The sequence below is a fragment of the Ambystoma mexicanum genome, chromosome 8 (genome assembly GCF_040938575.1).
Source record: "Ambystoma mexicanum isolate Mex_15411 chromosome 8, UKY_AmexF1_1, whole genome shotgun sequence".
In the NCBI taxonomy this organism is placed as follows: Eukaryota; Metazoa; Chordata; class Amphibia; order Caudata; family Ambystomatidae; genus Ambystoma; species Ambystoma mexicanum.
In genome coordinates this window covers 731,900,233-731,925,278 of record NC_090929.1, presented here as the reverse complement: position 1 = coordinate 731,925,278, position 25,046 = coordinate 731,900,233, and the positions used below count along the sequence as shown (strand labels likewise).

The following is a 25,046-nucleotide window of genomic DNA, read 5'->3' as shown; positions in this document are numbered from 1 at the left end:
CACTTCCTGAACTTGGAGCACAAAAAAGCCTACAGCACCTGGTATTCCCAGGCGGTCTCCCATCCAGGTACTAACTAGGCCCGACACTGCTTAGCTTCCGAGATCAGACGAGATCGGGCGCATTCAGTGTGGTGTGGCCGTAGGCTCTGGGCCTAGTGAGTTTTGTACTTTTAAGCATCTAGTCGGCTAGACCTTGCAGTTTTGAAAGGCAATTGAGAAATGGCTCACTTCCTGAACTTGGAGCACAAAAAAGCCTACAGCACCTGGTATTCCCAGGCGGTCTCCCATCCAGGTACTAACTAGGCCCGACACTGAGCTTCCGAGATCAGACGAGATCGGGCGCATTCAGTCTGGTGTGGCCGTAGGCTCTAGTAATGCTAAGAATATTACTCTTATGCATTTGCATTTAGTAAGCTAAGCCATGCAGCCACTTGCAACATGATACCACGCTCATCGCTCGATCAGCGCTCGATCAGGCGAGATATATAAGACTGGTGGGCCCATTCAGGACTCCTATGTCTGGTAGGATAACTTTAATCCATCCATCCTGTTTCTGTTGCAGGGAGGTGGAGAGAACAATCAACACAATAACGGCTTTCTTTCATGCCTCTTGAAGGACTCAATATTCTCTCTACTGCATTACATGTGAAAGTCGATTTATTACCCATGAACACACTACCTGTATGCTAATTATATGTAAATAGGTAGCTCCAGCCCTCATAATGTTGTCCAACATTTCCGCTATAAAACGGGATAAAATTATTTTGGAAACATACCAAATTTGAAAAGTAATTGAGAAGTTGTGCAATTACTAATCATGGAGCACAAAATAGCCTACAGCACCTGGTATTCCCAGGCGGTCTCCCATCCAGGTACTAACTAGGCCCGACACTGCTTAGCTTCCGAGATCAGACGAGATCGGGCGCATTCAGTGTGGTGTGGCCGTAGGCTCTGGTCCTAGTGAGTTTTGTACTTTTAAGCATCTAGTCGGCTAGACCTTGCAGTTTTGAAAGGCAATTGAGAAATGGCTCACTTCCTGAACTTGGAGCACAAAAAAGCCTACAGCACCTGGTATTCCCAGGCGGTCTCCCATCCAGGTACTAACTAGGCCCGACACTGCTTAGCTTCCGAGATCAGACGAGATCGGGCGCATTCAGTGTGGTGTGGCCGTAGGCTCTGGGCCTAGTGAGTTTTGTACTTTTAAGCATCTAGTCGGCTAGACCTTGCAGTTTTGAAAGGCAATTGAGAAATGGCTCACTTCCTGAACTTGGAGCACAAAAAAGCCTACAGCACCTGGTATTCCCAGGCGGTCTCCCATCCAGGTACTAACTAGGCCCGACACTGAGCTTCCGAGATCAGACGAGATCGGGCGCATTCAGTCTGGTGTGGCCGTAGGCTCTAGTAATGCTAAGAATATTACTCTTATGCATTTGCATTTAGTAAGCTAAGCCATGCAGCCACTTGCAACATGATACCACGCTCATCGCTCGATCAGCGCTCGATCAGGCGAGATATATAAGACTGGTGGGCCCATTCAGGACTCCTATGTCTGGTAGGATAACTTTAATCCATCCATCCTGTTTCTGTTGCAGGGAGGTGGAGAGAACAATCAACACAATAACGGCTTTCTTTCATGCCTCTTGAAGGACTCAATATTCTCTGTACTGCATTACATGTGAAAGTCGATTTATTACCCATGAACACACTACCTGTATGCTAATTATATGTAAATAGGTAGCTCCAGCCCTCATAATGTTGTCCAACATTTCCGCTATAAAACGGGATAAAATTATTTTGGAAACATACCAAATTTGAAAAGTAATTGAGAAGTTGTGCAATTACTAATCATGGAGCACAAAATAGCCTACAGCACCTGGTATTCCCAGGCGGTCTCCCATCCAGGTACTAACTAGGCCCGACACTGCTTAGCTTCCGAGATCAGACGAGATCGGGCGCATTCAGTGTGGTGTGGCCGTAGGCTCAGGGCCTAGTGAGTTTTGTACTTTTAAGCATCTAGTCGGCTAGACCTTGCAGTTTTGAAAGGCAATTGAGAAATGGCTCACTTCCTGAACTTGGAGCACAAAAAAGCCTACAGCACCTGGTATTCCCAGGCGGTCTCCCATCCAGGTACTAACCAGGCCCGACACTGCTTAGCTTCCGAGATCAGACGAGATCGGGCGCATTAAGTGTGGTGTGGCCGTAGGCTCTGGTCCTAGTGAGTTTTGTACTTTTAAGCATCTAGTCGGCTAGACCTTGCAGTTTTGAAAGGCAATTGAGAAATGGCTCACTTCCTGAACTTGGAGCACAAAAAAGCCTACAGCACCTGGTATTCCCAGGCGGTCTCCCATCCAGGTACTAACTAGGCCCGACACTGCTTAACTTCCGAGATCAGACGAGATCGGGCGCATTCAGTGTGGTGTGGCCGTAGGCTCTGGGCCTAGTGAGTTTTGTACTTTTAAGCATCTAGTCGGCTAGACCTTGCAGTTTTGAAAGGCAATTGAGAAATGGCTCACTTCCTGAACTTGGAGCACAAAAAAGCCTACAGCACCTGGTATTCCCAGGCGGTCTCCCATCCAGGTACTAACTAGGCCCGACACTGCTTAGCTTCCGAGATCAGGCGAGATTGGGCGCATTCAGTGTGGTGTGGCTGTAGGCTCGAGTAATGCTAAGAATATTACTCTTATGCATTTGCATTTAGTAAGCTAAGCCATGCAGCCACTTGCAACATGATACCACGCTCATCGCTCGATCAGCGCTTGATCAGGCGAGATATATAAGACTGGTGGGCCCATTCAGGACTCCTATGTCTGGTAGGATAACTTTAATCCATCCATCCTGTTTCTGTTGCAGGGAGGTGGAGAGAACAATCAACACAATAACGGCTTTCTTTCATGCCTCTTGAAGGACTCAATATTCTCTGTACTGCATTACATGTGAAAGTCGATTTATTACCCATGAACACACTACCTGTATGCTAATTATATGTAAATAGGTAGCTCCAGCCCTCATAATGTTGTCCAACATTTCCGCTATAAAACGGGATAAAATTATTTTGGAAACATACCAAATTTGAAAAGTAATTGAGAAGTTGCGCAATTACTAATCATGGAGCACAAAATAGCCTACAGCACCTGGTATTCCCAGGCGGTCTCCCATCCAGGTACTAACTAGGCCCGACACTGCTTAGCTTCCGAGATCAGACGAGATCGGGCGCATTCAGTGTGGTGGGGCCGTAGGCTCTGGGCCTAGTGAGTTTTGTACTTTTAAGCATCTAGTCGGCTAGACCTTGCAGTTTTGAAAGGCAATTGAGAAATGGCTCACTTCCTGAACTTGGAGCACAAAAAAGCCTACAGCACCTGGTATTCCCAGGCAGTCTCCCATCCAGGTACTAACTAGGCCTGACACTGCTTAGCTTCCGAGATCAGACGAGATCGGGCGCATTCAGTGTGGTGTGGCCGTAGGCTCTAGAAATGCTAAGAATATTACTCTTATGCATTTGCATTTAGTAAGCTAAGCCATGCAGCCACTTGCAACATGATACCACGCTCATCGCTCGATCAGGCTCGATCAGGCGAGATATATAAGACTGGTGGGCCCATTCAGGACTCCTATGTCTGGTAGGATAACTTTAATCCATCCATCCTGTTTCTGTTGCAGGGAGGTGGAGAGAACAATCAACACAATAACGGCTTTCTTTCATGCCTCTTGAAGGACTCAATATTCTCTGTACTGCATTACATGTGAAAGTCGATTTATTACCCATGAACACACTACCTGTATGCTAATTATATGTAAATAGGTAGCTCCAGCCCTCATAATGTTGTCCAACATTTCCGCTATAAAACGGGATAAAATTATTTTGGAAACATACCAAATTTGAAAAGTAATTGAGAAGTTGTGCAATTACTAATCATGGAGCACAAAATAGCCTACAGCACCTGGTATTCCCAGGCGGTCTCCCATCCATGTACTAACTAGGCCCGACACTGCTTAGCTTACGAGATCAGACGAGATCGGGCGCATTCAGTGTGGTGTGGTCGTAGGCTCTGGGCCTAGTGAGTTTTGTACTTTTAAGCATCTAGTCGGCTAGACCTTGCAGTTTTGAAAGGCAATTGAGAAATGGCTCACTTCCTGAACTTGGAGCACAAAAAAGCCTACAGCACCTGGTATTCCCAGGCGGTCTCCCATCCAGGTACTAACTAGGCCCGACACTGCTTAGCTTCCGAGATCAGACGAGATCGGGCGCATTCAGTGTGGTGTGGCCGTAGGCTCTGGGCCTAGTGAGTTTTGTACTTTTAAGCATCTAGTCGGCTAGACCTTGCAGTTTTGAAAGGCAATTGAGAAATGGCTCACTTCCTGAACTTGGAGCACAAAAAAGCCTACAGCACCTGGTATTCCCAGGCGGTCTCCCATCCAGGTACTAACTAGGCCCGACACTGCTTAGCTTCCGAGATCAGACGAGATCGGGCGCATTCAGTGTGGTGTGGCCGTAGGCTCTGGGCCTAGTGAGTTTTGTACTTTTAAGCATCTAGTCGGCTAGACCTTGCAGTTTTGAAAGGCAATTGAGAAATGGCTCACTTCCTGAACTTGGAGCACAAAAAAGCCTACAGCACCTGGTATTCCCAGGCGGTCTCCCATCCAGGTACTAACTAGGCCCGACACTGAGCTTCCGAGATCAGACGAGATCGGGCGCATTCAGTCTGGTGTGGCCGTAGGCTCTAGTAATGCTAAGAATATTACTCTTATGCATTTGCATTTAGTAAGCTAAGCCATGCAGCCACTTGCAACATGATACCACGCTCATCGCTCGATCAGCGCTCGATCAGGCGAGATATATAAGACTGGTGGGCCCATTCAGGACTCCTATGTCTGGTAGGATAACTTTAATCCATCCATCCTGTTTCTGTTGCAGGGAGGTGGAGAGAACAATCAACACAATAACGGCTTTCTTTCATGCCTCTTGAAGGACTCAATATTCTCTGTACTGCATTACATGTGAAAGTCGATTTATTACCCATGAACACACTACCTGTATGCTAATTATATGTAAATAGGTAGCTCCAGCCCTCATAATGTTGTCCAACATTTCCGCTATAAAACGGGATAAAATTATTTTGGAAACATACCAAATTTGAAAAGTAATTGAGAAGTTGTGCAATTACTAATCATGGAGCACAAAATAGCCTACAGCACCTGGTATTCCCAGGCGGTCTCCCATCCAGGTACTAACTAGGCCCGACACTGCTTAGCTTCCGAGATCAGACGAGATCGGGCGCATTCAGTGTGGTGTGGCCGTAGGCTCAGGGCCTAGTGAGTTTTGTACTTTTAAGCATCTAGTCGGCTAGACCTTGCAGTTTTGAAAGGCAATTGAGAAATGGCTCACTTCCTGAACTTGGAGCACAAAAAAGCCTACAGCACCTGGTATTCCCAGGCGGTCTCCCATCCAGGTACTAACCAGGCCCGACACTGCTTAGCTTCCGAGATCAGACGAGATCGGGCGCATTCAGTGTGGTGTGGCCGTAGGCTCTGGTCCTAGTGAGTTTTGTACTTTTAAGCATCTAGTCGGCTAGACCTTGCAGTTTTGAAAGGCAATTGAGAAATGGCTCACTTCCTGAACTTGGAGCACAAAAAAGCCTACAGCACCTGGTATTCCCAGGCGGTCTCCCATCCAGGTACTAACTAGGCCCGACACTGCTTAGCTTCCGAGATCAGACGAGATCGGGCGCATTCAGTGTGGTGTGGCCGTAGGCTCTGGGCCTAGTGAGTTTTGTACTTTTAAGCATCTAGTCGGCTAGACCTTGCAGTTTTGAAAGGCAATTGAGAAATGGCTCACTTCCTGAACTTGGAGCACAAAAAAGCCTACAGCACCTGGTATTCCCAGGCGGTCTCCCATCCAGGTACTAACTAGGCCCGACACTGCTTAGCTTCCGAGATCAGACGAGATTGGGCGCATTCAGTGTGGTGTGGCCGTAGGCTCGAGTAATGCTAAGAATATTACTCTTATGCATTTGCATTTAGTAAGCTAAGCCATGCAGCCACTTGCAACATGATACCACGCTCATCGCTCGATCAGCGCTTGATCAGGCGAGATATATAAGACTGGTGGGCCCATTCAGGACTCCTATGTCTGGTAGGATAACTTTAATCCATCCATCCTGTTTCTGTTGCAGGGAGGTGGAGAGAACAATCAACACAATAACGGCTTTCTTTCATGCCTCTTGAAGGACTCAATATTCTCTGTACTGCATTACATGTGAAAGTCGATTTATTACCCATGAACACACTACCTGTATGCTAATTATATGTAAATAGGTAGCTCCAGCCCTCATAATGTTGTCCAACATTTCCGCTATAAAACGGGATAAAATTATTTTGGAAACATACCAAATTTGAAAAGTAATTGAGAAGTTGTGCAATTACTAATCATGGAGCACAAAATAGCCTACAGCACCTGGTATTCCCAGGCGGTCTCCCATCCAGGTACTAACTAGGCCCGACACTGCTTAGCTTCCGAGATCAGACGAGATCGGGCGCATTCAGTGTGGTGTGGCCGTAGGCTCTGGTCCTAGTGAGTTTTGTACTTTTAAGCATCTAGTCGGCTAGACCTTGCAGTTTTGAAAGGCAATTGAGAAATGGCTCACTTCCTGAACTTGGAGCACAAAAAAGCCTACAGCACCTGGTATTCCCAGGCGGTCTCCCATCCAGGTACTAACTAGGCCCGACACTGCTTAGCTTCCGAGATCAGACGAGATCGGGCGCATTCAGTGTGGTGTGGCCGTAGGCTCTGGGCCTAGTGAGTTTTGTACTTTTAAGCATCTAGTCGGCTAGACCTTGCAGTTTTGAAAGGCAATTGAGAAATGGCTCACTTCCTGAACTTGGAGCACAAAAAAGCCTACAGCACCTGGTATTCCCAGGCGGTCTCCCATCCAGGTACTAACTAGGCCCGACACTGAGCTTCCGAGATCAGACGAGATCGGGCGCATTCAGTCTGGTGTGGCCGTAGGCTCTAGTAATGCTAAGAATATTACTCTTATGCATTTGCATTTAGTAAGCTAAGCCATGCAGCCACTTGCAACATGATACCACGCTCATCGCTCGATCAGCGCTCGATCAGGCGAGATATATAAGACTGGTGGGCCCATTCAGGACTCCTATGTCTGGTAGGATAACTTTAATCCATCCATCCTGTTTCTGTTGCAGGGAGGTGGAGAGAACAATCAACACAATAACGGCTTTCTTTCATGCCTCTTGAAGGACTCAATATTCTCTGTACTGCATTACATGTGAAAGTCGATTTATTACCCATGAACACACTACCTGTATGCTAATTATATGTAAATAGGTAGCTCCAGCCCTCATAATGTTGTCCAACATTTCCGCTATAAAACGGGATAAAATTATTTTGGAAACATACCAAATTTGAAAAGTAATTGAGAAGTTGTGCAATTACTAATCATGGAGCACAAAATAGCCTACAGCACCTGGTATTCCCAGGCGGTCTCCCATCCAGGTACTAACTAGGCCCGACACTGCTTAGCTTCCGAGATCAGACGAGATCGGGCGCATTCAGTGTGGTGTGGCCGTAGGCTCAGGGCCTAGTGAGTTTTGTACTTTTAAGCATCTAGTCGGCTAGACCTTGCAGTTTTGAAAGGCAATTGAGAAATGGCTCACTTCCTGAACTTGGAGCACAAAAAAGCCTACAGCACCTGGTATTCCCAGGCGGTCTCCCATCCAGGTACTAACCAGGCCCGACACTGCTTAGCTTCCGAGATCAGACGAGATCGGGCGCATTCAGTGTGGTGTGGCCGTAGGCTCTGGTCCTAGTGAGTTTTGTACTTTTAAGCATCTAGTCGGCTAGACCTTGCAGTTTTGAAAGGCAATTGAGAAATGGCTCACTTCCTGAACTTGGAGCACAAAAAAGCCTACAGCACCTGGTATTCCCAGGCGGTCTCCCATCCAGGTACTAACTAGGCCCGACACTGCTTAACTTCCGAGATCAGACGAGATCGGGCGCATTCAGTGTGGTGTGGCCGTAGGCTCTGGGCCTAGTGAGTTTTGTACTTTTAAGCATCTAGTCGGCTAGACCTTGCAGTTTTGAAAGGCAATTGAGAAATGGCTCACTTCCTGAACTTGGAGCACAAAAAAGCCTACAGCACCTGGTATTCCCAGGCGGTCTCCCATCCAGGTACTAACTAGGCCCGACACTGCTTAGCTTCCGAGATCAGGCGAGATTGGGCGCATTCAGTGTGGTGTGGCTGTAGGCTCGAGTAATGCTAAGAATATTACTCTTATGCATTTGCATTTAGTAAGCTAAGCCATGCAGCCACTTGCAACATGATACCACGCTCATCGCTCGATCAGCGCTTGATCAGGCGAGATATATAAGACTGGTGGGCCCATTCAGGACTCCTATGTCTGGTAGGATAACTTTAATCCATCCATCCTGTTTCTGTTGCAGGGAGGTGGAGAGAACAATCAACACAATAACGGCTTTCTTTCATGCCTCTTGAAGGACTCAATATTCTCTGTACTGCATTACATGTGAAAGTCGATTTATTACCCATGAACACACTACCTGTATGCTAATTATATGTAAATAGGTAGCTCCAGCCCTCATAATGTTGTCCAACATTTCCGCTATAAAACGGGATAAAATTATTTTGGAAACATACCAAATTTGAAAAGTAATTGAGAAGTTGCGCAATTACTAATCATGGAGCACAAAATAGCCTACAGCACCTGGTATTCCCAGGCGGTCTCCCATCCAGGTACTAACTAGGCCCGACACTGCTTAGCTTCCGAGATCAGACGAGATCGGGCGCATTCAGTGTGGTGTGGCCGTAGGCTCTGGGCCTAGTGAGTTTTGTACTTTTAAGCATCTAGTCGGCTAGACCTTGCAGTTTTGAAAGGCAATTGAGAAATGGCTCACTTCCTGAACTTGGAGCACAAAAAAGCCTACAGCACCTGGTATTCCCAGGCGGTCTCCCATCCAGGTACTAACTAGGCCCGACACTGAGCTTCCGAGATCAGACGAGATCGGGCGCATTCAGTCTGGTGTGGCCGTAGGCTCTAGTAATGCTAAGAATATTACTCTTATGCATTTGCATTTAGTAAGCTAAGCCATGCAGCCACTTGCAACATGATACCACGCTCATCGCTCGATCAGCGCTCGATCAGGCGAGATATATAAGACTGGTGGGCCCATTCAGGACTCCTATGTCTGGTAGGATAACTTTAATCCATCCATCCTGTTTCTGTTGCAGGGAGGTGGAGAGAACAATCAACACAATAACGGCTTTCTTTCATGCCTCTTGAAGGACTCAATATTCTCTGTACTGCATTACATGTGAAAGTCGATTTATTACCCATGAACACACTACCTGTATGCTAATTATATGTAAATAGGTAGCTCCAGCCCTCATAATGTTGTCCAACATTTCCGCTATAAAACGGGATAAAATTATTTTGGAAACATACCAAATTTGAAAAGTAATTGAGAAGTTGTGCAATTACTAATCATGGAGCACAAAATAGCCTACAGCACCTGGTATTCCCAGGCGGTCTCCCATCCAGGTACTAACTAGGCCCGACACTGCTTAGCTTCCGAGATCAGACGAGATCGGGCGCATTCAGTGTGGTGTGGCCCTAGGCTCAGGGCCTAGTGAGTTTTGTACTTTTAAGCATCTAGTCGGCTAGACCTTGCAGTTTTGAAAGGCAATTGAGAAATGGCTCACTTCCTGAACTTGGAGCACAAAAAAGCCTACAGCACCTGGTATTCCCAGGCGGTCTCCCATCCAGGTACTAACCAGGCCCGACACTGCTTAGCTTTCGAGATCAGACGAGATCGGGCGCATTCAGTGTGGTGTGGCCGTAGGCTCTGGTCCTAGTGAGTTTTGTACTTTTAAGCATCTAGTCGGCTAGACCTTGCAGTTTTGAAAGGCAATTGAGAAATGGCTCACTTCCTGAACTTGGAGCACAAAAAAGCCTACAGCACCTGGTATTCCCAGGCGGTCTCCCATCCAGGTACTAACTAGGCCCGACACTGCTTAGCTTCCGAGATCAGACGAGATCGGGCGCATTCAGTGTGGTGTGGCCGTAGGCTCTGGGCCTAGTGAGTTTTGTACTTTTAAGCATCTAGTCGGCTAGACCTTGCAGTTTTGAAAGGCAATTGAGAAATGGCTCACTTCCTGAACTTGGAGCACAAAAAAGCCTACAGCACCTGGTATTCCCAGGCGGTCTCCCATCCAGGTACTAACTAGGCCCGACACTGCTTAGCTTCCGAGATCAGACGAGATTGGGCGCATTCAGTGTGGTGTGGCCGTAGGCTCGAGTAATGCTAAGAATATTACTCTTATGCATTTGCATTTAGTAAGCTAAGCCATGCAGCCACTTGCAACATGATACCACGCTCATCGCTCGATCAGCGCTTGATCAGGCGAGATATATAAGACTGGTGGGCCCATTCAGGACTCCTATGTCTGGTAGGATAACTTTAATCCATCCATCCTGTTTCTGTTGCAGGGAGGTGGAGAGAACAATCAACACAATAACGGCTTTCTTTCATGCCTCTTGAAGGACTCAATATTCTCTGTACTGCATTACATGTGAAAGTCGATTTATTACCCATGAACACACTACCTGTATGCTAATTATATGTAAATAGGTAGCTCCAGCCCTCATAATGTTGTCCAACATTTCCGCTATAAAACGGGATAAAATTATTTTGGAAACATACCAAATTTGAAAAGTAATTGAGAAGTTGCGCAATTACTAATCATGGAGCACAAAATAGCCTACAGCACCTGGTATTCCCAGGCGGTCTCCCATCGAGGTACTAACTAGGCCCGACACTGCTTAGCTTCCGAGATCAGACGAGATCGGGCGCATTCAGTGTGGTGTGGCCGTAGGCTCTGGGCCTAGTGAGTTTTGTACTTTTAAGCATCTAGTCGGCTAGACCTTGCAGTTTTGAAAGGCAATTGAGAAATGGCTCACTTCCTGAAATTGGAGCACAAAAAAGCCTACAGCACCTGGTATTCCCAGGCAGTCTCCCATCCAGGTACTAACTAGGCCTGACACTGCTTAGCTTCCGAGATCAGACGAGATCGGGCGCATTCAGTGTGGTGTGGCCGTAGGCTCTAGAAATGCTAAGAATATTACTCTTATGCATTTGCATTTAGTAAGCTAAGCCATGCAGCCACTTGCAACATGATACCACGCTCATCGCTCGATCAGGCTCGATCAGGCGAGATATATAAGACTGGTGGGCCCATTCAGGACTCCTATGTCTGGTAGGATAACTTTAATCCATCCATCCTGTTTCTGTTGCAGGGAGGTGGAGAGAACAATCAACACAATAACGGCTTTCTTTCATGCCTCTTGAAGGACTCAATATTCTCTGTACTGCATTACATGTGAAAGTCGATTTATTACCCATGAACACACTACCTGTATGCTAATTATATGTAAATAGGTAGCTCCAGCCCTCATAATGTTGTCCAACATTTCCGCTATAAAACGGGATAAAATTATTTTGGAAACATACCAAATTTGAAAAGTAATTGAGAAGTTGTGCAATTACTAATCATGGAGCACAAAATAGCCTACAGCACCTGGTATTCCCAGGCGGTCTCCCATCCAGGTACTAACTAGGCCCGACACTGCTTAGCTTACGAGATCAGACGAGATCGGGCGCATTCAGTGTGGTGTGGCCGTAGGCTCTGGGCCTAGTGAGTTTTGTACTTTTAAGCATCTAGTCGGCTAGACCTTGCAGTTTTGAAAGGCAATTGAGAAATGGCTCACTTCCTGAACTTGGAGCACAAAAAAGCCTACAGCACCTGGTATTCCCAGGCGGTCTCCCATCCAGGTACTAACTAGGCCCGACACTGCTTAGCTTCTGAGATCAGACGAGATCGGGCGCATTCAGTGTGGTGTGGCCGTAGGCTCTGGTCCTAGTGAGTTTTGTACTTTTAAGCATCTAGTCGGCTAGACCTTGAAGTTTTGAAAGGCAATTGAGAAGGCTCACTTCCTGAACTTGGAGCACAAAAAAGCCTACAGCACCTGGTATTCCCAGGCGGTCTCCCATCCAGGTACTAACTAGGCCCGACACTGCTTAGCTTCCGAGATCAGACGAGATCGGGCGCATTCAGTGTGGTGTGGCCGTAGGCTCTGGGCCTAGTGAGTTTTGTACTTTTAAGCATCTAGTCGGCTAGACCTTGCAGTTTTGAAAGGCAATTGAGAAATGGCTCACTTCCTGAACTTGGAGCACAAAAAAGCCTACAGCACCTGGTATTCCCAGGCGGTCTCCCATCCAGGTACTAACTAGGCCCGACACTGCTTAGCTTCCGAGATCAGACGAGATTGGGCGCATTCAGTGTGGTGTGGCCGTAGGCTCTAGAAATGCTAAGAATATTACTCTTATGCATTTGCATTTAGTAAGCTAAGCCATGCAGCCACTTGCAACATGATACCACGCTCATCGCTCGATCAGGCTCGATCAGGCGAGATATATAAGACTGGTGGGCCCATTCAGGACTCCTATGTCTGGTAGGATAACTTTAATCCATCCATCCTGTTTCTGTTGCAGGGAGGTGGAGAGAACAATCAACACAATAACGGCTTTCTTTCATGCCTCTTGAAGGACTCAATATTCTCTGTACTGCATTACATGTGAAAGTCGATTTATTACCCATGAACACACTACCTGTATGCTAATTATATGTAAATAGGTAGCTCCAGCCCTCATAATGTTGTCCAACATTTCCGCTATAAAACGGGATAAAATTATTTTGGAAACATACCAAATTTGAAAAGTAATTGAGAAGTTGTGCAATTACTAATCATGGAGCACAAAATAGCCTACAGCACCTGGTATTCCCAGGCGGTCTCCCATCCAGGTACTAACTAGGCCCGACACTGCTTAGCTTACGAGATCAGACGAGATCGGGCGCATTCAGTGTGGTGTGGCCGTAGGCTCTGGGCCTAGTGAGTTTTGTACTTTTAAGCATCTAGTCGGCTAGACCTTGCAGTTTTGAAAGGCAATTGAGAAATGGCTCACTTCCTGAACTTGGAGCACAAAAAAGCCTACAGCACCTGGTATTCCCAGGCGGTCTCCCATCCAGGTACTAACTAGGCCCGACACTGCTTAGCTTCCTAGATCAGACGAGATCGGGCGCATTCAGTGTGGTGTGGCCGTAGGCTCTGGTCCTAGTGAGTTTTGTACTTTTAAGCATCTAGTCGGCTAGACCTTGCAGTTTTGAAAGGCAATTGAGAAATGGCTCACTTCCTGAACTTGGAGCACAAAAAAGCCTACAGCACCTGGTATTCCCAGGCGGTCTCCCATCCAGGTACTAACTAGGCCCGACACTGCTTAGCTTCCGAGATCAGACGAGATCGGGCGCATTCAGTGTGGTGTGGCCGTAGGCTCTGGGCCTAGTGAGTTTTGTACTTTTAAGCATCTAGTCGGCTAGACCTTGCAGTTTTGAAAGGCAATTGAGAAATGGCTCACTTCCTGAACTTGGAGCACAAAAAAGCCTACAGCACCTGGTATTCCCAGGCGGTCTCCCATCCAGGTACTAACTAGGCCCGACACTGCTTAGCTTCCGAGATCAGACGAGATTGGGCGCATTCAGTGTGGTGTGGCCGTAGGCTCGAGTAATGCTAAGAATATTACTCTTATGCATTTGCATTTAGTAAGCTAAGCCATGCAGCCACTTGCAACATGATACCACGCTCATCGCTCGATCAGCGCTTGATCAGGCGAGATATATAAGACTGGTGGGCCCATTCAGGACTCCTATGTCTGGTAGGATAACTTTAATCCATCCATCCTGTTTCTGTTGCAGGGAGGTGGAGAGAACAATCAACACAATAACGGCTTTCTTTCATGCCTCTTGAAGGACTCAATATTCTCTGTACTGCATTACATGTGAAAGTCGATTTATTACCCATGAACACACTACCTGTATGCTAATTATATGTAAATAGGTAGCTCCAGCCCTCATAATGTTGTCCAACATTTCCGCTATAAAACGGGATAAAATTATTTTGGAAACATACCAAATTTGAAAAGTAATTGAGAAGTTGTGCAATTACTAATCATGGAGCACAAAATAGCCTACAGCACCTGGTATTCCCAGGCGGTCTCCCATCCAGGTACTAACTAGGCCCGACACTGCTTAGCTTCCGAGATCAGACGAGATCGGGCGCATTCAGTGTGGTGTGGCCGTAGGCTCTGGTCCTAGTGAGTTTTGTACTTTTAAGCATCTAGTCGGCTAGACCTTGCAGTTTTGAAAGGCAATTGAGAAATGGCTCACTTCCTGAACTTGGAGCACAAAAAAGCCTACAGCACCTGGTATTCCCAGGCGGTCTCCCATCCAGGTACTAACTAGGCCCGACACTGCTTAGCTTCCGAGATCAGACGAGATCGGGCGCATTCAGTGTGGTGTGGCCGTAGGCTCTGGGCCTAGTGAGTTTTGTACTTTTAAGCATCTAGTCGGCTAGACCTTGCAGTTTTGAAAGGCAATTGAGAAATGGCTCACTTCCTGAACTTGGAGCACAAAAAAGCCTACAGCACCTGGTATTCCCAGGCGGTCTCCCATCCAGGTACTAACTAGGCCCGACACTGAGCTTCCGAGATCAGACGAGATCGGGCGCATTCAGTCTGGTGTGGCCGTAGGCTCTAGTAATGCTAAGAATATTACTCTTATGCATTTGCATTTAGTAAGCTAAGCCATGCAGCCACTTGCAACATGATACCACGCTCATCGCTCGATCAGCGCTCGATCAGGCGAGATATATAAGACTGGTGGGCCCATTCAGGACTCCTATGTCTGGTAGGATAACTTTAATCCATCCATCCTGTTTCTGTTGCAGGGAGGTGGAGAGAACAATCAACACAATAACGGCTTTCTTTCATGCCTCTTGAAGGACTCAATATTCTCTGTACTGCATTACATGTGAAAGTCGATTTATTACCCATGAACACACTACCTGTATGCTAATTATATGTAAATAGGTAGCTCCAGCCCTCATAATGTTGTCCAACATTTCCGCTATAAAACGGGATAAAATTATTTTGGAAACATACCAAATTTGAAAAGTAATTGAGAAGTTGTGCAATTACTAATCATGGAGCACAAAATAGCCTACAGCACCTGGTATTCCCAGGCGGTCTCCCATCCAGGTACTAACTAGGCCCGACACTGCTTAGCTTCCGAGATCAGACGAGATCGGGCGCATTCAGTGTGGTGTGGCCGTAGGCTCAGGGCCTAGTGAGTTTTGTACTTTTAAGCATCTAGTCGGCTAGACCTTGCAGTTTTGAAAGGCAATTGAGAAATGGCTCACTTCCTGAACTTGGAGCACAAAAAAGCCTACAGCACCTGGTATTCCCAGGCGGTCTCCCATCCAGGTACTAACCAGGCCCGACACTGCTTAGCTTCCGAGATCAGACGAGATCGGGCGCATTCAGTGTGGTGTGGCCGTAGGCTCTGGTCCTAGTGAGTTTTGTACTTTTAAGCATCTAGTCGGCTAGACCTTGCAGTTTTGAAAGGCAATTGAGAAATGGCTCACTTCCTGAACTTGGAGCACAAAAAAGCCTACAGCACCTGGTATTCCCAGGCGGTCTCCCATCCAGGTACTAACTAGGCCCGACACTGCTTAACTTCCGAGATCAGACGAGATCGGGCGCATTCAGTGTGGTGTGGCCGTAGGCTCTGGGCCTAGTGAGTTTTGTACTTTTAAGCATCTAGTCGGCTAGACCTTGCAGTTTTGAAAGGCAATTGAGAAATGGCTCACTTCCTGAACTTGGAGCACAAAAAAGCCTACAGCACCTGGTATTCCCAGGCGGTCTCCCATCCAGGTACTAACTAGGCCCGACACTGCTTAGCTTCCGAGATCAGGCGAGATTGGGCGCATTCAGTGTGGTGTGGCTGTAGGCTCGAGTAATGCTAAGAATATTACTCTTATGCATTTGCATTTAGTAAGCTAAGCCATGCAGCCACTTGCAACATGATACCACGCTCATCGCTCGATCAGCGCTTGATCAGGCGAGATATATAAGACTGGTGGGCCCATTCAGGACTCCTATGTCTGGTAGGATAACTTTAATCCATCCATCCTGTTTCTGTTGCAGGGAGGTGGAGAGAACAATCAACACAATAACGGCTTTCTTTCATGCCTCTTGAAGGACTCAATATTCTCTGTACTGCATTACATGTGAAAGTCGATTTATTACCCATGAACACACTACCTGTATGCTAATTATATGTAAATAGGTAGCTCCAGCCCTCATAATGTTGTCCAACATTTCCGCTATAAAACGGGATAAAATTATTTTGGAAACATACCAAATTTGAAAAGTAATTGAGAAGTTGCGCAATTACTAATCATGGAGCACAAAATAGCCTACAGCACCTGGTATTCCCAGGCGGTCTCCCATCCAGGTACTAACTAGGCCCGACACTGCTTAGCTTCCGAGATCAGACGAGATCGGGCGCATTCAGTGTGGTGTGGCCGTAGGCTCTGGGCCTAGTGAGTTTTGTACTTTTAAGCATCTAGTCGGCTAGACCTTGCAGTTTTGAAAGGCAATTGAGAAATGGCTCACTTCCTGAACTTGGAGCACAAAAAAGCCTACAGCACCTGGTATTCCCAGGCGGTCTCCCATCCAGGTACTAACTAGGCCCGACACTGAGCTTCCGAGATCAGACGAGATCGGGCGCATTCAGTCTGGTGTGGCCGTAGGCTCTAGTAATGCTAAGAATATTACTCTTATGCATTTGCATTTAGTAAGCTAAGCCATGCAGCCACTTGCAACATGATACCACGCTCATCGCTCGATCAGCGCTCGATCAGGCGAGATATATAAGACTGGTGGGCCCATTCAGGACTCCTATGTCTGGTAGGATAACTTTAATCCATCCATCCTGTTTCTGTTGCAGGGAGGTGGAGAGAACAATCAACACAATAACGGCTTTCTTTCATGCCTCTTGAAGGACTCAATATTCTCTGTACTGCATTACATGTGAAAGTCGATTTATTACCCATGAACACACTACCTGTATGCTAATTATATGTAAATAGGTAGCTCCAGCCCTCATAATGTTGTCCAACATTTCCGCTATAAAACGGGATAAAATTATTTTGGAAACATACCAAATTTGAAAAGTAATTGAGAAGTTGTGCAATTACTAATCATGGAGCACAAAATAGCCTACAGCACCTGGTATTCCCAGGCGGTCTCCCATCCAGGTACTAACTAGGCCCGACACTGCTTAGCTTCCGAGATCAGACGAGATCGGGCGCATTCAGTGTGGTGTGGCCCTAGGCTCAGGGCCTAGTGAGTTTTGTACTTTTAAGCATCTAGTCGGCTAGACCTTGCAGTTTTGAAAGGCAATTGAGAAATGGCTCACTTCCTGAACTTGGAGCACAAAAAAGCCTACAGCACCTGGTATTCCCAGGCGGTCTCCCATCCAGGTACTAACCAGGCCCGACACTGCTTAGCTTTCGAGATCAGACGAGATCGGGCGCATTCAGTGTGGTGTGGCCGTAGGCTCTGGTCCTAGTGAGTTTTGTACTTTTAAGCATCTAGTCGGCTAGACCTTGCAGTTTTGAAAGGCAATTGAGAAATGGCTCACTTCCTGAACTTGGAGCACAAAAAAGCCTACAGCACCTGGTATTCCCAGGCGGTCTCCCATCCAGGTACTAACTAGGCCCGACACTGCTTAGCTTCCGAGATCAGACGAGATCGGGCGCATTCAGTGTGGTGTGGCCGTAGGCTCTGGGCCTAGTGAGTTTTGTACTTTTAAGCATCTAGTCGGCTAGACCTTGCAGTTTTGAAAGGCAATTGAGAAATGGCTCACTTCCTGAACTTGGAGCACAAAAAAGCCTACAGCACCTGGTATTCCCAGGCGGTCTCCCATCCAGGTACTAACTAGGCCCGACACTGCTTAGCTTCCGAGATCAGACGAGATTGGGCGCATTCAGTGTGGTGTGGCCGTAGGCTCGAGTAATGCTAAGAATATTACTCTTATGCATTTGCATTTAGTAAGCTAAGCCATGCAGCCACTTGCAACATGATACCACGCTCATCGCTCGATCAGCGCTTGATCAGGCGAGATATATAAGACTGGTGGGCCCATTCAGGACTCCTATGTCTGGTAGGATAACTTTAATCCATCCATCCTGTTTCTGTTGCAGGGAGGTGGAGAGAACAATCAACACAATAACGGCTTTCTTTCATGCCTCTTGAAGGACTCAATATTCTCTGTACTGCATTACATGTGAAAGTCGATTTATTACCCATGAACACACTACCTGTATGCTAATTATATGTAAATAGGTAGCTCCAGCCCTCATAATGTTGTCCAACATTTCCGCTATAAAACGGGATAAAATTATTTTGGAAACATACCAAATTTGAAAAGTAATTGAGAAGTTGCGCAATTACTAATCATGGAGCACAAAATAGCCTACAGCACCTGGTATTCCCAGGCGGTCTCCCATCGAGGTACTAACTAGGCCCGACACTGCTTAGCTTCCGAGATCAGACGAGATCGGGCGCATTCAGTGTGGTGTGGCCGTAGGCTCTGGGCCTAGTGAGTTTTGTACTTTTAAGCATCTAGTCGGCTAGACCTTGCAGTTTTGAAAGGCAATTGAGAAATGGCTCACTTCCTGAAATTGGAGCACAAAAAAGCCTACAGCACCTGGTATTCCCAGGCAGTCTCCCATCCAGGTACTAACTAGGCCTGACACTGCTTAGCTTCCGAGATCAGACGAGATCGGGCGCATTCAGTGTGGTGTGGCCGTAGGCTCTAGAAATGCTAAGAATATTACTCTTATGCATTTGCATTTAGTAAGCTAAGCCATGCAGCCACTTGCAACATGATACCACGCTCATCGCTCGATCAGGCTCGATCAGGCGAGATATATAAGACTGGTGGGCCCATTCAGGACTCCTATGTCTGGTAGGATAACTTTAATCCATCCATCCTGTTTCTGTTGCAGGGAGGTGGAGAGAACAATCAACACAATAACGGCTTTCTTTCATGCCTCTTGAAGGACTCAATATTCTCTGTACTGCATTACATGTGAAAGTCGATTTATTACCCATGAACACACTACCTGTATGCTAATTATATGTAAATAGGTAGCTCCAGCCCTCATAATGTTGTCCAACATTTCCGCTATAAAACGGGATAAAATTATTTTGGAAACATACCAAATTTGAAAAGTAATTGAGAAGTTGTGCAATTACTAATCATGGAGCACAAAATAGCCTACAGCACCTGGTATTCCCAGGCGGTCTCCCATCCAGGTACTAACTAGGCCCGACACTGCTTAGCTTACGAGATCAGACGAGATCGGGCGCATTCAGTGTGGTGTGGCCGTAGGCTCTGGGCCTAGTGAGTTTTGTACTTTTAAGCATCTAGTCGGCTAGACCTTGCAGTTTTGAAAGGCAATTGAGAAATGGCTCACTTCCTGAACTTGGAGCACAAAAAAGCCTACAGCACCTGGTATTCCCAGGCGGTCTCCCATCCAGGTACTAACTAGGCCCGACACTGCTTAGCTTCTGAGATCAGACGAGATCGGGCGCATTCAGTGTGGTGTGGCCGTAGGCTCTGGTCCTAGTGAGTTTTGTACTTTTAAGCATCTAGTCGGCTAGACCTTGAAGTTTTGAAAGGCAATTGAGAAGGCTCACTTCCTGAACTTGGAGCACAAAAAAGCCTACAGCACCTGGTATTCCCAGGCGGTCTCCCATCCAGGTACTAACTAGGCCCGACACTGCTTAGCTTCCGAGATCAGACGAGATCGGGCGCATTCAGTGTGGTGTGGCCGTAGGCTCTGGGCCTAGTGAGTTTTGTACTTTTAAGCATCTAGTCGGCTAGACCTTGCAGTTTTGAAAGGCAATTGAGAAATGGCTCACTTCCTGAACTTGGAGCACAAAAAAGCCTACAGCACCTGGTATTCCCAGGCGGTCTCCCATCCAGGTACTAACTAGGCCCGACACTGCTTAGCTTCCGAGATCAGACGAGATTGGGCGCATTCAGTGTGGTGTGGCCGTAGGCTCTAGAAATGCTAAGAATATTACTCTTATGCATTTGCATTTAGTAAGCTAAGCCATGCAGCCACTTGCAACATGATACCACGCTCATCGCTCGATCAGGCTCGATCAGGCGAGATATATAAGACTGGTGGGCCCATTCAGGACTCCTATGTCTGGTAGGATAACTTTAATCCATCCATCCTGTTTCTGTTGCAGGGAGGTGGAGAGAACAATCAACACAATAACGGCTTTCTTTCATGCCTCTTGAAGGACTCAATATTCTCTGTACTGCATTACATGTGAAAGTCGATTTATTACCCATGAACACACTACCTGTATGCTAATTATATGTAAATAGGTAGCTCCAGCCCTCATAATGTTGTCCAACATTTCCGCTATAAAACGGGATAAAATTATTTTGGAAACATACCAAATTTGAAAAGTAATTGAGAAGTTGTGCAATTACTAATCATGGAGCACAAAATAGCCTACAGCACCTGGTATTCCCAGGCGGTCTCCCATCCAGGTACTAACTAGGCCCGACACTGCTTAGCTTCCGAGATCAGACGAGATCAGGCGCATTCAGTGTGGTGTGGCCGTAGGCTCTGGGCCTAGTGAGTTTTGTACTTTTAAGCATCTAGTCGGCTAGACCTTGCAGTTTTGAAAGGCAATTGAGAAATGGCTCACTTCCTGAACTTGGAGCACAAAAAAGCCTACAGCACCTGGTATTCCCAGGCGGTCTCCCATCCAGGTACTAACTAGGCCCGACACTGCTTAGCTTCCGAGATCAGACGAGATCGGGCGCATTCAGTGTGGTGTGGCCGTAGGCTCTGGGCCTAGTGAGTTTTGTACTTTTAAGCATCTAGTCGGCTAGACCTTGCAGTTTTGAAAGGCAATTGAGAAATGGCTCACTTCCTGAACTTGGAGCACAAAAAAGCCTACAGCACCTGGTATTCCCAGGCGGTCTCCCATCCAGGTACTAACTAGGCCCGACACTGAGCTTCCGAGATCAGACGAGATCGGGCGCATTCAGTCTGGTGTGGCCGTAGGCTCTAGTAATGCTAAGAATATTACTCTTATGCATTTGCATTTAGTAAGCTAAGCCATGCAGCCACTTGCAACATGATACCACGCTCATCGCTCGATCAGCGCTCGATCAGGCGAGATATATAAGACTGGTGGGCCCATTCAGGACTCCTATGTCTGGTAGGATAACTTTAATCCATCCATCCTGTTTCTGTTGCAGGGAGGTGGAGAGAACAATCAACACAATAACGGCTTTCTTTCATGCCTCTTGAAGGACTCAATATTCTCTGTACTGCATTACATGTGAAAGTCGATTTATTACCCATGAACACACTACCTGTATGCTAATTATATGTAAATAGGTAGCTCCAGCCCTCATAATGTTGTCCAACATTTCCGCTATAAAACGGGATAAAATTATTTTGGAAACATACCAAATTTGAAAAGTAATTGAGAAGTTGCGCAATTACTAATCATCGAGCACAAAATAGCCTACAGCACCTGGTATTCCCAGGCGGTCTCCCATCCAGGTACTAACTAGGCCCGACACTGCTTAGCTTCCGAGATCAGACGAGATCGGGCGCATTCAGTGTGGTGTGGCCGTAGGCTCTGGGCCTAGTGAGTTTTGTACTTTTAAGCATCTAGTCGGCTAGACCTTGCAGTTTTGAAAGGCAATTGAGAAATGGCTCACTTCCTGAACTTGGAGCACAAAAAAGCCTACAGCACCTGGTATTCCCAGGCAGTCTCCCATCCAGGTACTAACTAGGCCCGACACTGCTTAGCTTCCGAGATCAGACGAGATCAGGCGCATTCAGTGTGGTGTGGCCGTAGGCTCTAGAAATGCTAAGAATATTACTCTTATGCATTTGCATTTAGTAAGCTAAGCCATGCAGCCACTTGCAACATGATACCACGCTCATCGCTCGATCAGGCTCGATCAGGCGAGATATATAAGACTGGTGGGCCCATTCAGGACTCCTATGTCTGGTAGGATAACTTTAATCCATCCATCCTGTTTCTGTTGCAGGGAGGTGGAGAGAACAATCAACACAATAACGGCTTTCTTTCATGCCTCTTGAAGGACTCAATATTCTCTGTACTGCATTACATGTGAAAGTCGATTTATTACCCATGAACACACTACCTGTATGCTAATTATATGTAAATAGGTAGCTCCAGCCCTCATAATGTTGTCCAACATTTCCGCTATAAAACGGGATAAAATTATTTTGGAAACATACCAAATTTGAAAAGTAATTGAGAAGTTGTGCAATTACTAATCATGGAGCACAAAATAGCCTACAGCACCTGGTATTCCCAGGCGGTCTCCCATCCAGGTACTAACTAGGCCCGACACTGCTTAGCTTCCGAGATCAGACGAGATCGGGCGCATTCAGTGTGGTGTGGCCGTAGGCTCAGGGCCTAGTGAGTTTTGTACTTTTAAGCATCTAGTCGGCTAGACCTTGCAGTTTTGAAAGGCAATTGAGAAATGGCTCACTTCCTGAACTTGGAGCACAAAAAAGCCTACAGCACCTGGTATTCCCAGGCGGTCTCCCATCCAGGTACTAACTAGGCCCGACACTGCTTAGCTTCCAAGATCAGACGAGATCGGGCGCATTCAGTGTGGTGTGGCTGTAGGCTCTGGTCCCAGTGAGTTTTGTACTTTTAAGCATCTAGTCGGCTAGACCTTGCAGTTTTGAAAGGCAATTGAGAAATGGCTCACTTCCTGAACTTGGAGCACAAAAAAGCCTACAGCACCTGGTATTCCCAGGCGGTCTCCCATCCAGGTACTAACTAGGCCTGACACTGCTTAGCTTCCGAGATCAGACGAGATCGGGCGCATTCAGTGTGGTGTGGCCGTAGGCTCTGGGCCTAGTGAGTTTTGTACTTTTAAGCATCTAGTCGGCTAGACCTTGCAGTTTTGAAAGGCAATTGAGAAATGGCTCACTTCCTGAACTTGGAGCACAAAAAAGCCTACAGCACCTGGTATTCCCAGGCGGTCTCCCATCCAGGTACTAACTAGGCCCGACACTGCTTAGCTTCCGAGATCAGACGAGATCGGGCGCATTCAGTGTGGTGTGGCCGTAGGCTCGAGTAATGCTAAGAATATTACTCTTATGCATTTGCATTTAGTAAGCTAAGCCATGCAGCCACTTGCAACATGATACCACGCTCATCGCTCGATCAGCGCTTGATCAGGCGAGATATATAAGACTGGTGGGCCCATTCAGGACTCCTATGTCTGGTAGGATAACTTTAATCCATCCATCCTGTTTCTGTTGCAGGGAGGTGGAGAGAACAATCAACACAATAACGGCTTTCTTTCATGCCTCTTGAAGGACTCAATATTCTCTGTACTGCATTACATGTGAAAGTCGATTTATTACCCATGAACACACTACCTGTATGCTAATTATATGTAAATAGGTAGCTCCAGCCCTCATAATGTTGTCCAACATTTCCGCTATAAAACGGGATAAAATTATTTTGGAAACATACCAAATTTGAAAAGTAATTGAGAAGTTGTGCAATTACTAATCATGGAGCACAAAATAGCCTACAGCACCTGGTATTCCCAGGCGGTCTCCCATCCAGGTACTAACTAGGCCCGACACTGCTTAGCTTCCGAGATCAGACGAGATCGGGCGCATTCAGTGTGGTGTGGCCGTAGGCTCTGGTCCTAGTGAGTTTTGTACTTTTAAGCATCTAGTCGGCTAGACCTTGCAGTTTTGAAAGGCAATTGAGAAATGGCTCACTTCCTGAACTTGGAGCACAAAAAAGCCTACAGCACCTGGTATTCCCAGGCGGTCTCCCATCCAGGTACTAACTAGGCCCGACACTGCTTAGCTTCCGAGATCAGACGAGATCGGGCGCATTCAGTGTGGTGTGGCCGTAGGCTCTGGGCCTAGTGAGTTTTGTACTTTTAAGCATCTAGTCGGCTAGACCTTGCAGTTTTGAAAGGCAATTGAGAAATGGCTCACTTCCTGAACTTGGAGCACAAAAAAGCCTACAGCACCTGGTATTCCCAGGCGGTCTCCCATCCAGGTACTAACTAGGCCCGACACTGAGCTTCCGAGATCAGACGAGATCGGGCGCATTCAGTCTGGTGTGGCCGTAGGCTCTAGTAATCCTAAGAATATTACTCTTATGCATTTGCATTTAGTAAGCTAAGCCATGCAGCCACTTGCAACATGATACCACGCTCATCGCTCGATCAGCGCTCGATCAGGCGAGATATATAAGACTGGTGGGCCCATTCAGGACTCCTATGTCTGGTAGGATAACTTTAATCCATCCATCCTGTTTCTGTTGCAGGGAGGTGGAGAGAACAATCAACACAATAACGGCTTTCTTTCATGCCTCTTGAAGGACTCAATATTCTCTGTACTGCATTACATGTGAAAGTCGATTTATTACCCATGAACACACTACCTGTATGCTAATTATATGTAAATAGGTAGCTCCAGCCCTCATAATGTTGTCCAACATTTCCGCTATAAAACGGGATAAAATTATTTTGGAAACATACCAAATTTGAAAAGTAATTGAGAAGTTGTGCAATTACTAATCATGGAGCACAAAATAGCCTACAGCACCTGGTATTCCCAGGCGGTCTCCCATCCAGGTACTAACTAGGCCCGACACTGCTTAGCTTCCGAGATCAGACGAGATCGGGCGCATTCAGTGTGGTGTGGCCGTAGGCTCAGGGCCTAGTGAGTTTTGTACTTTTAAGCATCTAGTCGGCTAGACCTTGCAGTTTTGAAAGGCAATTGAGAAATGGCTCACTTCCTGAACTTGGAGCACAAAAAAGCCTACAGCACCTGGTATTCCCAGGCGGTCTCCCATCCAGGTACTAACCAGGCCCGACACTGCTTAGCTTCCGAGATCAGACGAGATCGGGCGCATTCAGTGTGGTGTGGCCGTAGGCTCTGGTCCTAGTGAGTTTTGTACTTTTAAGCATCTAGTCGGCTAGACCTTGCAG

The 25,046-nt window shown here is 46.8% G+C and overlaps 66 non-coding genes and 9 pseudogenes across 66 annotated transcripts; all 75 read right to left on the bottom strand.

The window, feature by feature from the left end:
• Positions 1-26: 26 nt before the first annotated feature.
• LOC138476903 (5S ribosomal RNA) lies at positions 27-145 on the bottom strand. Its single transcript, XR_011270912.1, has one exon. It is a non-coding gene; the product is annotated as a 5S ribosomal RNA (ribosomal RNA).
• A 106-nt stretch (positions 146-251) lies between these two features.
• LOC138474157 (5S ribosomal RNA) lies at positions 252-367 on the bottom strand (annotated as a pseudogene).
• A 464-nt stretch (positions 368-831) lies between these two features.
• Positions 832-950, bottom strand: LOC138476902 (5S ribosomal RNA). The gene has a single exon (XR_011270911.1). It is a non-coding gene; the product is annotated as a 5S ribosomal RNA (ribosomal RNA).
• Positions 951-1,056: 106 nt separating this feature from the next.
• On the bottom strand, positions 1,057-1,175 carry LOC138476901 (5S ribosomal RNA). Its single transcript, XR_011270910.1, has one exon. It is a non-coding gene; the product is annotated as a 5S ribosomal RNA (ribosomal RNA).
• A 106-nt stretch (positions 1,176-1,281) lies between these two features.
• Positions 1,282-1,397, bottom strand: LOC138474156 (5S ribosomal RNA; annotated as a pseudogene).
• A 464-nt stretch (positions 1,398-1,861) lies between these two features.
• On the bottom strand, positions 1,862-1,980 carry LOC138476900 (5S ribosomal RNA). The gene has a single exon (XR_011270909.1). It is a non-coding gene; the product is annotated as a 5S ribosomal RNA (ribosomal RNA).
• Positions 1,981-2,086: 106 nt separating this feature from the next.
• LOC138479396 (5S ribosomal RNA) lies at positions 2,087-2,205 on the bottom strand. The gene has a single exon (XR_011273175.1). It is a non-coding gene; the product is annotated as a 5S ribosomal RNA (ribosomal RNA).
• A 106-nt stretch (positions 2,206-2,311) lies between these two features.
• LOC138476122 (5S ribosomal RNA) lies at positions 2,312-2,430 on the bottom strand. Its single transcript, XR_011270202.1, has one exon. It is a non-coding gene; the product is annotated as a 5S ribosomal RNA (ribosomal RNA).
• A 106-nt stretch (positions 2,431-2,536) lies between these two features.
• On the bottom strand, positions 2,537-2,655 carry LOC138480274 (5S ribosomal RNA). Its single transcript, XR_011273971.1, has one exon. It is a non-coding gene; the product is annotated as a 5S ribosomal RNA (ribosomal RNA).
• Positions 2,656-3,119: 464 nt separating this feature from the next.
• On the bottom strand, positions 3,120-3,238 carry LOC138478642 (5S ribosomal RNA). The gene has a single exon (XR_011272490.1). It is a non-coding gene; the product is annotated as a 5S ribosomal RNA (ribosomal RNA).
• Positions 3,239-3,344: 106 nt separating this feature from the next.
• Positions 3,345-3,463, bottom strand: LOC138480008 (5S ribosomal RNA). Its single transcript, XR_011273730.1, has one exon. It is a non-coding gene; the product is annotated as a 5S ribosomal RNA (ribosomal RNA).
• Positions 3,464-3,926: 463 nt separating this feature from the next.
• LOC138480418 (5S ribosomal RNA) lies at positions 3,927-4,045 on the bottom strand. The gene has a single exon (XR_011274095.1). It is a non-coding gene; the product is annotated as a 5S ribosomal RNA (ribosomal RNA).
• Positions 4,046-4,151: 106 nt separating this feature from the next.
• LOC138476899 (5S ribosomal RNA) lies at positions 4,152-4,270 on the bottom strand. Its single transcript, XR_011270908.1, has one exon. It is a non-coding gene; the product is annotated as a 5S ribosomal RNA (ribosomal RNA).
• Positions 4,271-4,376: 106 nt separating this feature from the next.
• LOC138476898 (5S ribosomal RNA) lies at positions 4,377-4,495 on the bottom strand. The gene has a single exon (XR_011270907.1). It is a non-coding gene; the product is annotated as a 5S ribosomal RNA (ribosomal RNA).
• Positions 4,496-4,601: 106 nt separating this feature from the next.
• On the bottom strand, positions 4,602-4,717 carry LOC138474155 (5S ribosomal RNA; annotated as a pseudogene).
• A 464-nt stretch (positions 4,718-5,181) lies between these two features.
• Positions 5,182-5,300, bottom strand: LOC138476896 (5S ribosomal RNA). The gene has a single exon (XR_011270906.1). It is a non-coding gene; the product is annotated as a 5S ribosomal RNA (ribosomal RNA).
• A 106-nt stretch (positions 5,301-5,406) lies between these two features.
• On the bottom strand, positions 5,407-5,525 carry LOC138477562 (5S ribosomal RNA). Its single transcript, XR_011271509.1, has one exon. It is a non-coding gene; the product is annotated as a 5S ribosomal RNA (ribosomal RNA).
• Positions 5,526-5,631: 106 nt separating this feature from the next.
• On the bottom strand, positions 5,632-5,750 carry LOC138476895 (5S ribosomal RNA). The gene has a single exon (XR_011270905.1). It is a non-coding gene; the product is annotated as a 5S ribosomal RNA (ribosomal RNA).
• Positions 5,751-5,856: 106 nt separating this feature from the next.
• On the bottom strand, positions 5,857-5,975 carry LOC138479342 (5S ribosomal RNA). The gene has a single exon (XR_011273126.1). It is a non-coding gene; the product is annotated as a 5S ribosomal RNA (ribosomal RNA).
• A 464-nt stretch (positions 5,976-6,439) lies between these two features.
• On the bottom strand, positions 6,440-6,558 carry LOC138476894 (5S ribosomal RNA). Its single transcript, XR_011270904.1, has one exon. It is a non-coding gene; the product is annotated as a 5S ribosomal RNA (ribosomal RNA).
• Positions 6,559-6,664: 106 nt separating this feature from the next.
• On the bottom strand, positions 6,665-6,783 carry LOC138476892 (5S ribosomal RNA). Its single transcript, XR_011270902.1, has one exon. It is a non-coding gene; the product is annotated as a 5S ribosomal RNA (ribosomal RNA).
• Positions 6,784-6,889: 106 nt separating this feature from the next.
• Positions 6,890-7,005, bottom strand: LOC138474154 (5S ribosomal RNA; annotated as a pseudogene).
• Positions 7,006-7,469: 464 nt separating this feature from the next.
• LOC138476891 (5S ribosomal RNA) lies at positions 7,470-7,588 on the bottom strand. The gene has a single exon (XR_011270901.1). It is a non-coding gene; the product is annotated as a 5S ribosomal RNA (ribosomal RNA).
• A 106-nt stretch (positions 7,589-7,694) lies between these two features.
• Positions 7,695-7,813, bottom strand: LOC138477440 (5S ribosomal RNA). Its single transcript, XR_011271398.1, has one exon. It is a non-coding gene; the product is annotated as a 5S ribosomal RNA (ribosomal RNA).
• A 106-nt stretch (positions 7,814-7,919) lies between these two features.
• Positions 7,920-8,038, bottom strand: LOC138476110 (5S ribosomal RNA). The gene has a single exon (XR_011270191.1). It is a non-coding gene; the product is annotated as a 5S ribosomal RNA (ribosomal RNA).
• Positions 8,039-8,144: 106 nt separating this feature from the next.
• LOC138480272 (5S ribosomal RNA) lies at positions 8,145-8,263 on the bottom strand. Its single transcript, XR_011273969.1, has one exon. It is a non-coding gene; the product is annotated as a 5S ribosomal RNA (ribosomal RNA).
• Positions 8,264-8,727: 464 nt separating this feature from the next.
• Positions 8,728-8,846, bottom strand: LOC138476890 (5S ribosomal RNA). The gene has a single exon (XR_011270900.1). It is a non-coding gene; the product is annotated as a 5S ribosomal RNA (ribosomal RNA).
• Positions 8,847-8,952: 106 nt separating this feature from the next.
• LOC138474153 (5S ribosomal RNA) lies at positions 8,953-9,068 on the bottom strand (annotated as a pseudogene).
• A 464-nt stretch (positions 9,069-9,532) lies between these two features.
• LOC138478707 (5S ribosomal RNA) lies at positions 9,533-9,651 on the bottom strand. The gene has a single exon (XR_011272549.1). It is a non-coding gene; the product is annotated as a 5S ribosomal RNA (ribosomal RNA).
• Positions 9,652-9,757: 106 nt separating this feature from the next.
• Positions 9,758-9,876, bottom strand: LOC138476146 (5S ribosomal RNA). Its single transcript, XR_011270224.1, has one exon. It is a non-coding gene; the product is annotated as a 5S ribosomal RNA (ribosomal RNA).
• Positions 9,877-9,982: 106 nt separating this feature from the next.
• LOC138476889 (5S ribosomal RNA) lies at positions 9,983-10,101 on the bottom strand. The gene has a single exon (XR_011270899.1). It is a non-coding gene; the product is annotated as a 5S ribosomal RNA (ribosomal RNA).
• Positions 10,102-10,207: 106 nt separating this feature from the next.
• On the bottom strand, positions 10,208-10,326 carry LOC138479340 (5S ribosomal RNA). The gene has a single exon (XR_011273124.1). It is a non-coding gene; the product is annotated as a 5S ribosomal RNA (ribosomal RNA).
• Positions 10,327-10,790: 464 nt separating this feature from the next.
• Positions 10,791-10,909, bottom strand: LOC138477795 (5S ribosomal RNA). Its single transcript, XR_011271721.1, has one exon. It is a non-coding gene; the product is annotated as a 5S ribosomal RNA (ribosomal RNA).
• Positions 10,910-11,015: 106 nt separating this feature from the next.
• LOC138480007 (5S ribosomal RNA) lies at positions 11,016-11,134 on the bottom strand. Its single transcript, XR_011273729.1, has one exon. It is a non-coding gene; the product is annotated as a 5S ribosomal RNA (ribosomal RNA).
• A 463-nt stretch (positions 11,135-11,597) lies between these two features.
• LOC138479118 (5S ribosomal RNA) lies at positions 11,598-11,716 on the bottom strand. The gene has a single exon (XR_011272922.1). It is a non-coding gene; the product is annotated as a 5S ribosomal RNA (ribosomal RNA).
• A 106-nt stretch (positions 11,717-11,822) lies between these two features.
• LOC138479014 (5S ribosomal RNA) lies at positions 11,823-11,941 on the bottom strand. The gene has a single exon (XR_011272827.1). It is a non-coding gene; the product is annotated as a 5S ribosomal RNA (ribosomal RNA).
• Positions 11,942-12,045: 104 nt separating this feature from the next.
• LOC138476888 (5S ribosomal RNA) lies at positions 12,046-12,164 on the bottom strand. Its single transcript, XR_011270898.1, has one exon. It is a non-coding gene; the product is annotated as a 5S ribosomal RNA (ribosomal RNA).
• A 106-nt stretch (positions 12,165-12,270) lies between these two features.
• Positions 12,271-12,389, bottom strand: LOC138479339 (5S ribosomal RNA). Its single transcript, XR_011273123.1, has one exon. It is a non-coding gene; the product is annotated as a 5S ribosomal RNA (ribosomal RNA).
• A 463-nt stretch (positions 12,390-12,852) lies between these two features.
• Positions 12,853-12,971, bottom strand: LOC138479117 (5S ribosomal RNA). The gene has a single exon (XR_011272921.1). It is a non-coding gene; the product is annotated as a 5S ribosomal RNA (ribosomal RNA).
• Positions 12,972-13,077: 106 nt separating this feature from the next.
• Positions 13,078-13,196, bottom strand: LOC138479779 (5S ribosomal RNA). Its single transcript, XR_011273522.1, has one exon. It is a non-coding gene; the product is annotated as a 5S ribosomal RNA (ribosomal RNA).
• A 106-nt stretch (positions 13,197-13,302) lies between these two features.
• LOC138476887 (5S ribosomal RNA) lies at positions 13,303-13,421 on the bottom strand. Its single transcript, XR_011270897.1, has one exon. It is a non-coding gene; the product is annotated as a 5S ribosomal RNA (ribosomal RNA).
• Positions 13,422-13,527: 106 nt separating this feature from the next.
• Positions 13,528-13,646, bottom strand: LOC138479338 (5S ribosomal RNA). Its single transcript, XR_011273122.1, has one exon. It is a non-coding gene; the product is annotated as a 5S ribosomal RNA (ribosomal RNA).
• A 464-nt stretch (positions 13,647-14,110) lies between these two features.
• LOC138476885 (5S ribosomal RNA) lies at positions 14,111-14,229 on the bottom strand. Its single transcript, XR_011270896.1, has one exon. It is a non-coding gene; the product is annotated as a 5S ribosomal RNA (ribosomal RNA).
• Positions 14,230-14,335: 106 nt separating this feature from the next.
• Positions 14,336-14,454, bottom strand: LOC138476884 (5S ribosomal RNA). The gene has a single exon (XR_011270895.1). It is a non-coding gene; the product is annotated as a 5S ribosomal RNA (ribosomal RNA).
• A 106-nt stretch (positions 14,455-14,560) lies between these two features.
• Positions 14,561-14,676, bottom strand: LOC138474152 (5S ribosomal RNA; annotated as a pseudogene).
• Positions 14,677-15,140: 464 nt separating this feature from the next.
• On the bottom strand, positions 15,141-15,259 carry LOC138476883 (5S ribosomal RNA). Its single transcript, XR_011270894.1, has one exon. It is a non-coding gene; the product is annotated as a 5S ribosomal RNA (ribosomal RNA).
• Positions 15,260-15,365: 106 nt separating this feature from the next.
• Positions 15,366-15,484, bottom strand: LOC138477315 (5S ribosomal RNA). The gene has a single exon (XR_011271286.1). It is a non-coding gene; the product is annotated as a 5S ribosomal RNA (ribosomal RNA).
• Positions 15,485-15,590: 106 nt separating this feature from the next.
• LOC138476098 (5S ribosomal RNA) lies at positions 15,591-15,709 on the bottom strand. Its single transcript, XR_011270180.1, has one exon. It is a non-coding gene; the product is annotated as a 5S ribosomal RNA (ribosomal RNA).
• A 106-nt stretch (positions 15,710-15,815) lies between these two features.
• Positions 15,816-15,934, bottom strand: LOC138480271 (5S ribosomal RNA). Its single transcript, XR_011273968.1, has one exon. It is a non-coding gene; the product is annotated as a 5S ribosomal RNA (ribosomal RNA).
• A 464-nt stretch (positions 15,935-16,398) lies between these two features.
• On the bottom strand, positions 16,399-16,517 carry LOC138476882 (5S ribosomal RNA). The gene has a single exon (XR_011270893.1). It is a non-coding gene; the product is annotated as a 5S ribosomal RNA (ribosomal RNA).
• A 106-nt stretch (positions 16,518-16,623) lies between these two features.
• On the bottom strand, positions 16,624-16,739 carry LOC138474151 (5S ribosomal RNA; annotated as a pseudogene).
• Positions 16,740-17,203: 464 nt separating this feature from the next.
• Positions 17,204-17,322, bottom strand: LOC138478705 (5S ribosomal RNA). The gene has a single exon (XR_011272547.1). It is a non-coding gene; the product is annotated as a 5S ribosomal RNA (ribosomal RNA).
• Positions 17,323-17,428: 106 nt separating this feature from the next.
• On the bottom strand, positions 17,429-17,547 carry LOC138476134 (5S ribosomal RNA). The gene has a single exon (XR_011270213.1). It is a non-coding gene; the product is annotated as a 5S ribosomal RNA (ribosomal RNA).
• Positions 17,548-17,653: 106 nt separating this feature from the next.
• LOC138476880 (5S ribosomal RNA) lies at positions 17,654-17,772 on the bottom strand. The gene has a single exon (XR_011270891.1). It is a non-coding gene; the product is annotated as a 5S ribosomal RNA (ribosomal RNA).
• A 106-nt stretch (positions 17,773-17,878) lies between these two features.
• Positions 17,879-17,997, bottom strand: LOC138479337 (5S ribosomal RNA). The gene has a single exon (XR_011273121.1). It is a non-coding gene; the product is annotated as a 5S ribosomal RNA (ribosomal RNA).
• Positions 17,998-18,461: 464 nt separating this feature from the next.
• LOC138477794 (5S ribosomal RNA) lies at positions 18,462-18,580 on the bottom strand. Its single transcript, XR_011271720.1, has one exon. It is a non-coding gene; the product is annotated as a 5S ribosomal RNA (ribosomal RNA).
• Positions 18,581-18,686: 106 nt separating this feature from the next.
• Positions 18,687-18,805, bottom strand: LOC138480006 (5S ribosomal RNA). Its single transcript, XR_011273728.1, has one exon. It is a non-coding gene; the product is annotated as a 5S ribosomal RNA (ribosomal RNA).
• Positions 18,806-19,268: 463 nt separating this feature from the next.
• LOC138479116 (5S ribosomal RNA) lies at positions 19,269-19,387 on the bottom strand. Its single transcript, XR_011272920.1, has one exon. It is a non-coding gene; the product is annotated as a 5S ribosomal RNA (ribosomal RNA).
• A 106-nt stretch (positions 19,388-19,493) lies between these two features.
• Positions 19,494-19,612, bottom strand: LOC138479012 (5S ribosomal RNA). The gene has a single exon (XR_011272826.1). It is a non-coding gene; the product is annotated as a 5S ribosomal RNA (ribosomal RNA).
• A 104-nt stretch (positions 19,613-19,716) lies between these two features.
• LOC138476879 (5S ribosomal RNA) lies at positions 19,717-19,835 on the bottom strand. Its single transcript, XR_011270890.1, has one exon. It is a non-coding gene; the product is annotated as a 5S ribosomal RNA (ribosomal RNA).
• Positions 19,836-19,941: 106 nt separating this feature from the next.
• On the bottom strand, positions 19,942-20,060 carry LOC138479336 (5S ribosomal RNA). Its single transcript, XR_011273120.1, has one exon. It is a non-coding gene; the product is annotated as a 5S ribosomal RNA (ribosomal RNA).
• Positions 20,061-20,523: 463 nt separating this feature from the next.
• LOC138478113 (5S ribosomal RNA) lies at positions 20,524-20,642 on the bottom strand. The gene has a single exon (XR_011272010.1). It is a non-coding gene; the product is annotated as a 5S ribosomal RNA (ribosomal RNA).
• Positions 20,643-20,748: 106 nt separating this feature from the next.
• On the bottom strand, positions 20,749-20,867 carry LOC138476878 (5S ribosomal RNA). Its single transcript, XR_011270889.1, has one exon. It is a non-coding gene; the product is annotated as a 5S ribosomal RNA (ribosomal RNA).
• Positions 20,868-20,973: 106 nt separating this feature from the next.
• Positions 20,974-21,089, bottom strand: LOC138474150 (5S ribosomal RNA; annotated as a pseudogene).
• Positions 21,090-21,553: 464 nt separating this feature from the next.
• LOC138476877 (5S ribosomal RNA) lies at positions 21,554-21,672 on the bottom strand. Its single transcript, XR_011270888.1, has one exon. It is a non-coding gene; the product is annotated as a 5S ribosomal RNA (ribosomal RNA).
• A 106-nt stretch (positions 21,673-21,778) lies between these two features.
• Positions 21,779-21,897, bottom strand: LOC138479584 (5S ribosomal RNA). Its single transcript, XR_011273346.1, has one exon. It is a non-coding gene; the product is annotated as a 5S ribosomal RNA (ribosomal RNA).
• A 463-nt stretch (positions 21,898-22,360) lies between these two features.
• Positions 22,361-22,479, bottom strand: LOC138476876 (5S ribosomal RNA). The gene has a single exon (XR_011270887.1). It is a non-coding gene; the product is annotated as a 5S ribosomal RNA (ribosomal RNA).
• A 106-nt stretch (positions 22,480-22,585) lies between these two features.
• Positions 22,586-22,704, bottom strand: LOC138478768 (5S ribosomal RNA). The gene has a single exon (XR_011272605.1). It is a non-coding gene; the product is annotated as a 5S ribosomal RNA (ribosomal RNA).
• Positions 22,705-22,810: 106 nt separating this feature from the next.
• LOC138478937 (5S ribosomal RNA) lies at positions 22,811-22,929 on the bottom strand. Its single transcript, XR_011272757.1, has one exon. It is a non-coding gene; the product is annotated as a 5S ribosomal RNA (ribosomal RNA).
• A 106-nt stretch (positions 22,930-23,035) lies between these two features.
• LOC138476874 (5S ribosomal RNA) lies at positions 23,036-23,154 on the bottom strand. The gene has a single exon (XR_011270886.1). It is a non-coding gene; the product is annotated as a 5S ribosomal RNA (ribosomal RNA).
• Positions 23,155-23,618: 464 nt separating this feature from the next.
• Positions 23,619-23,737, bottom strand: LOC138476873 (5S ribosomal RNA). The gene has a single exon (XR_011270885.1). It is a non-coding gene; the product is annotated as a 5S ribosomal RNA (ribosomal RNA).
• Positions 23,738-23,843: 106 nt separating this feature from the next.
• LOC138476872 (5S ribosomal RNA) lies at positions 23,844-23,962 on the bottom strand. The gene has a single exon (XR_011270884.1). It is a non-coding gene; the product is annotated as a 5S ribosomal RNA (ribosomal RNA).
• A 106-nt stretch (positions 23,963-24,068) lies between these two features.
• LOC138474148 (5S ribosomal RNA) lies at positions 24,069-24,184 on the bottom strand (annotated as a pseudogene).
• Positions 24,185-24,648: 464 nt separating this feature from the next.
• Positions 24,649-24,767, bottom strand: LOC138476871 (5S ribosomal RNA). The gene has a single exon (XR_011270883.1). It is a non-coding gene; the product is annotated as a 5S ribosomal RNA (ribosomal RNA).
• A 106-nt stretch (positions 24,768-24,873) lies between these two features.
• LOC138477193 (5S ribosomal RNA) lies at positions 24,874-24,992 on the bottom strand. Its single transcript, XR_011271175.1, has one exon. It is a non-coding gene; the product is annotated as a 5S ribosomal RNA (ribosomal RNA).
• Positions 24,993-25,046: the final 54 nt, after the last annotated feature.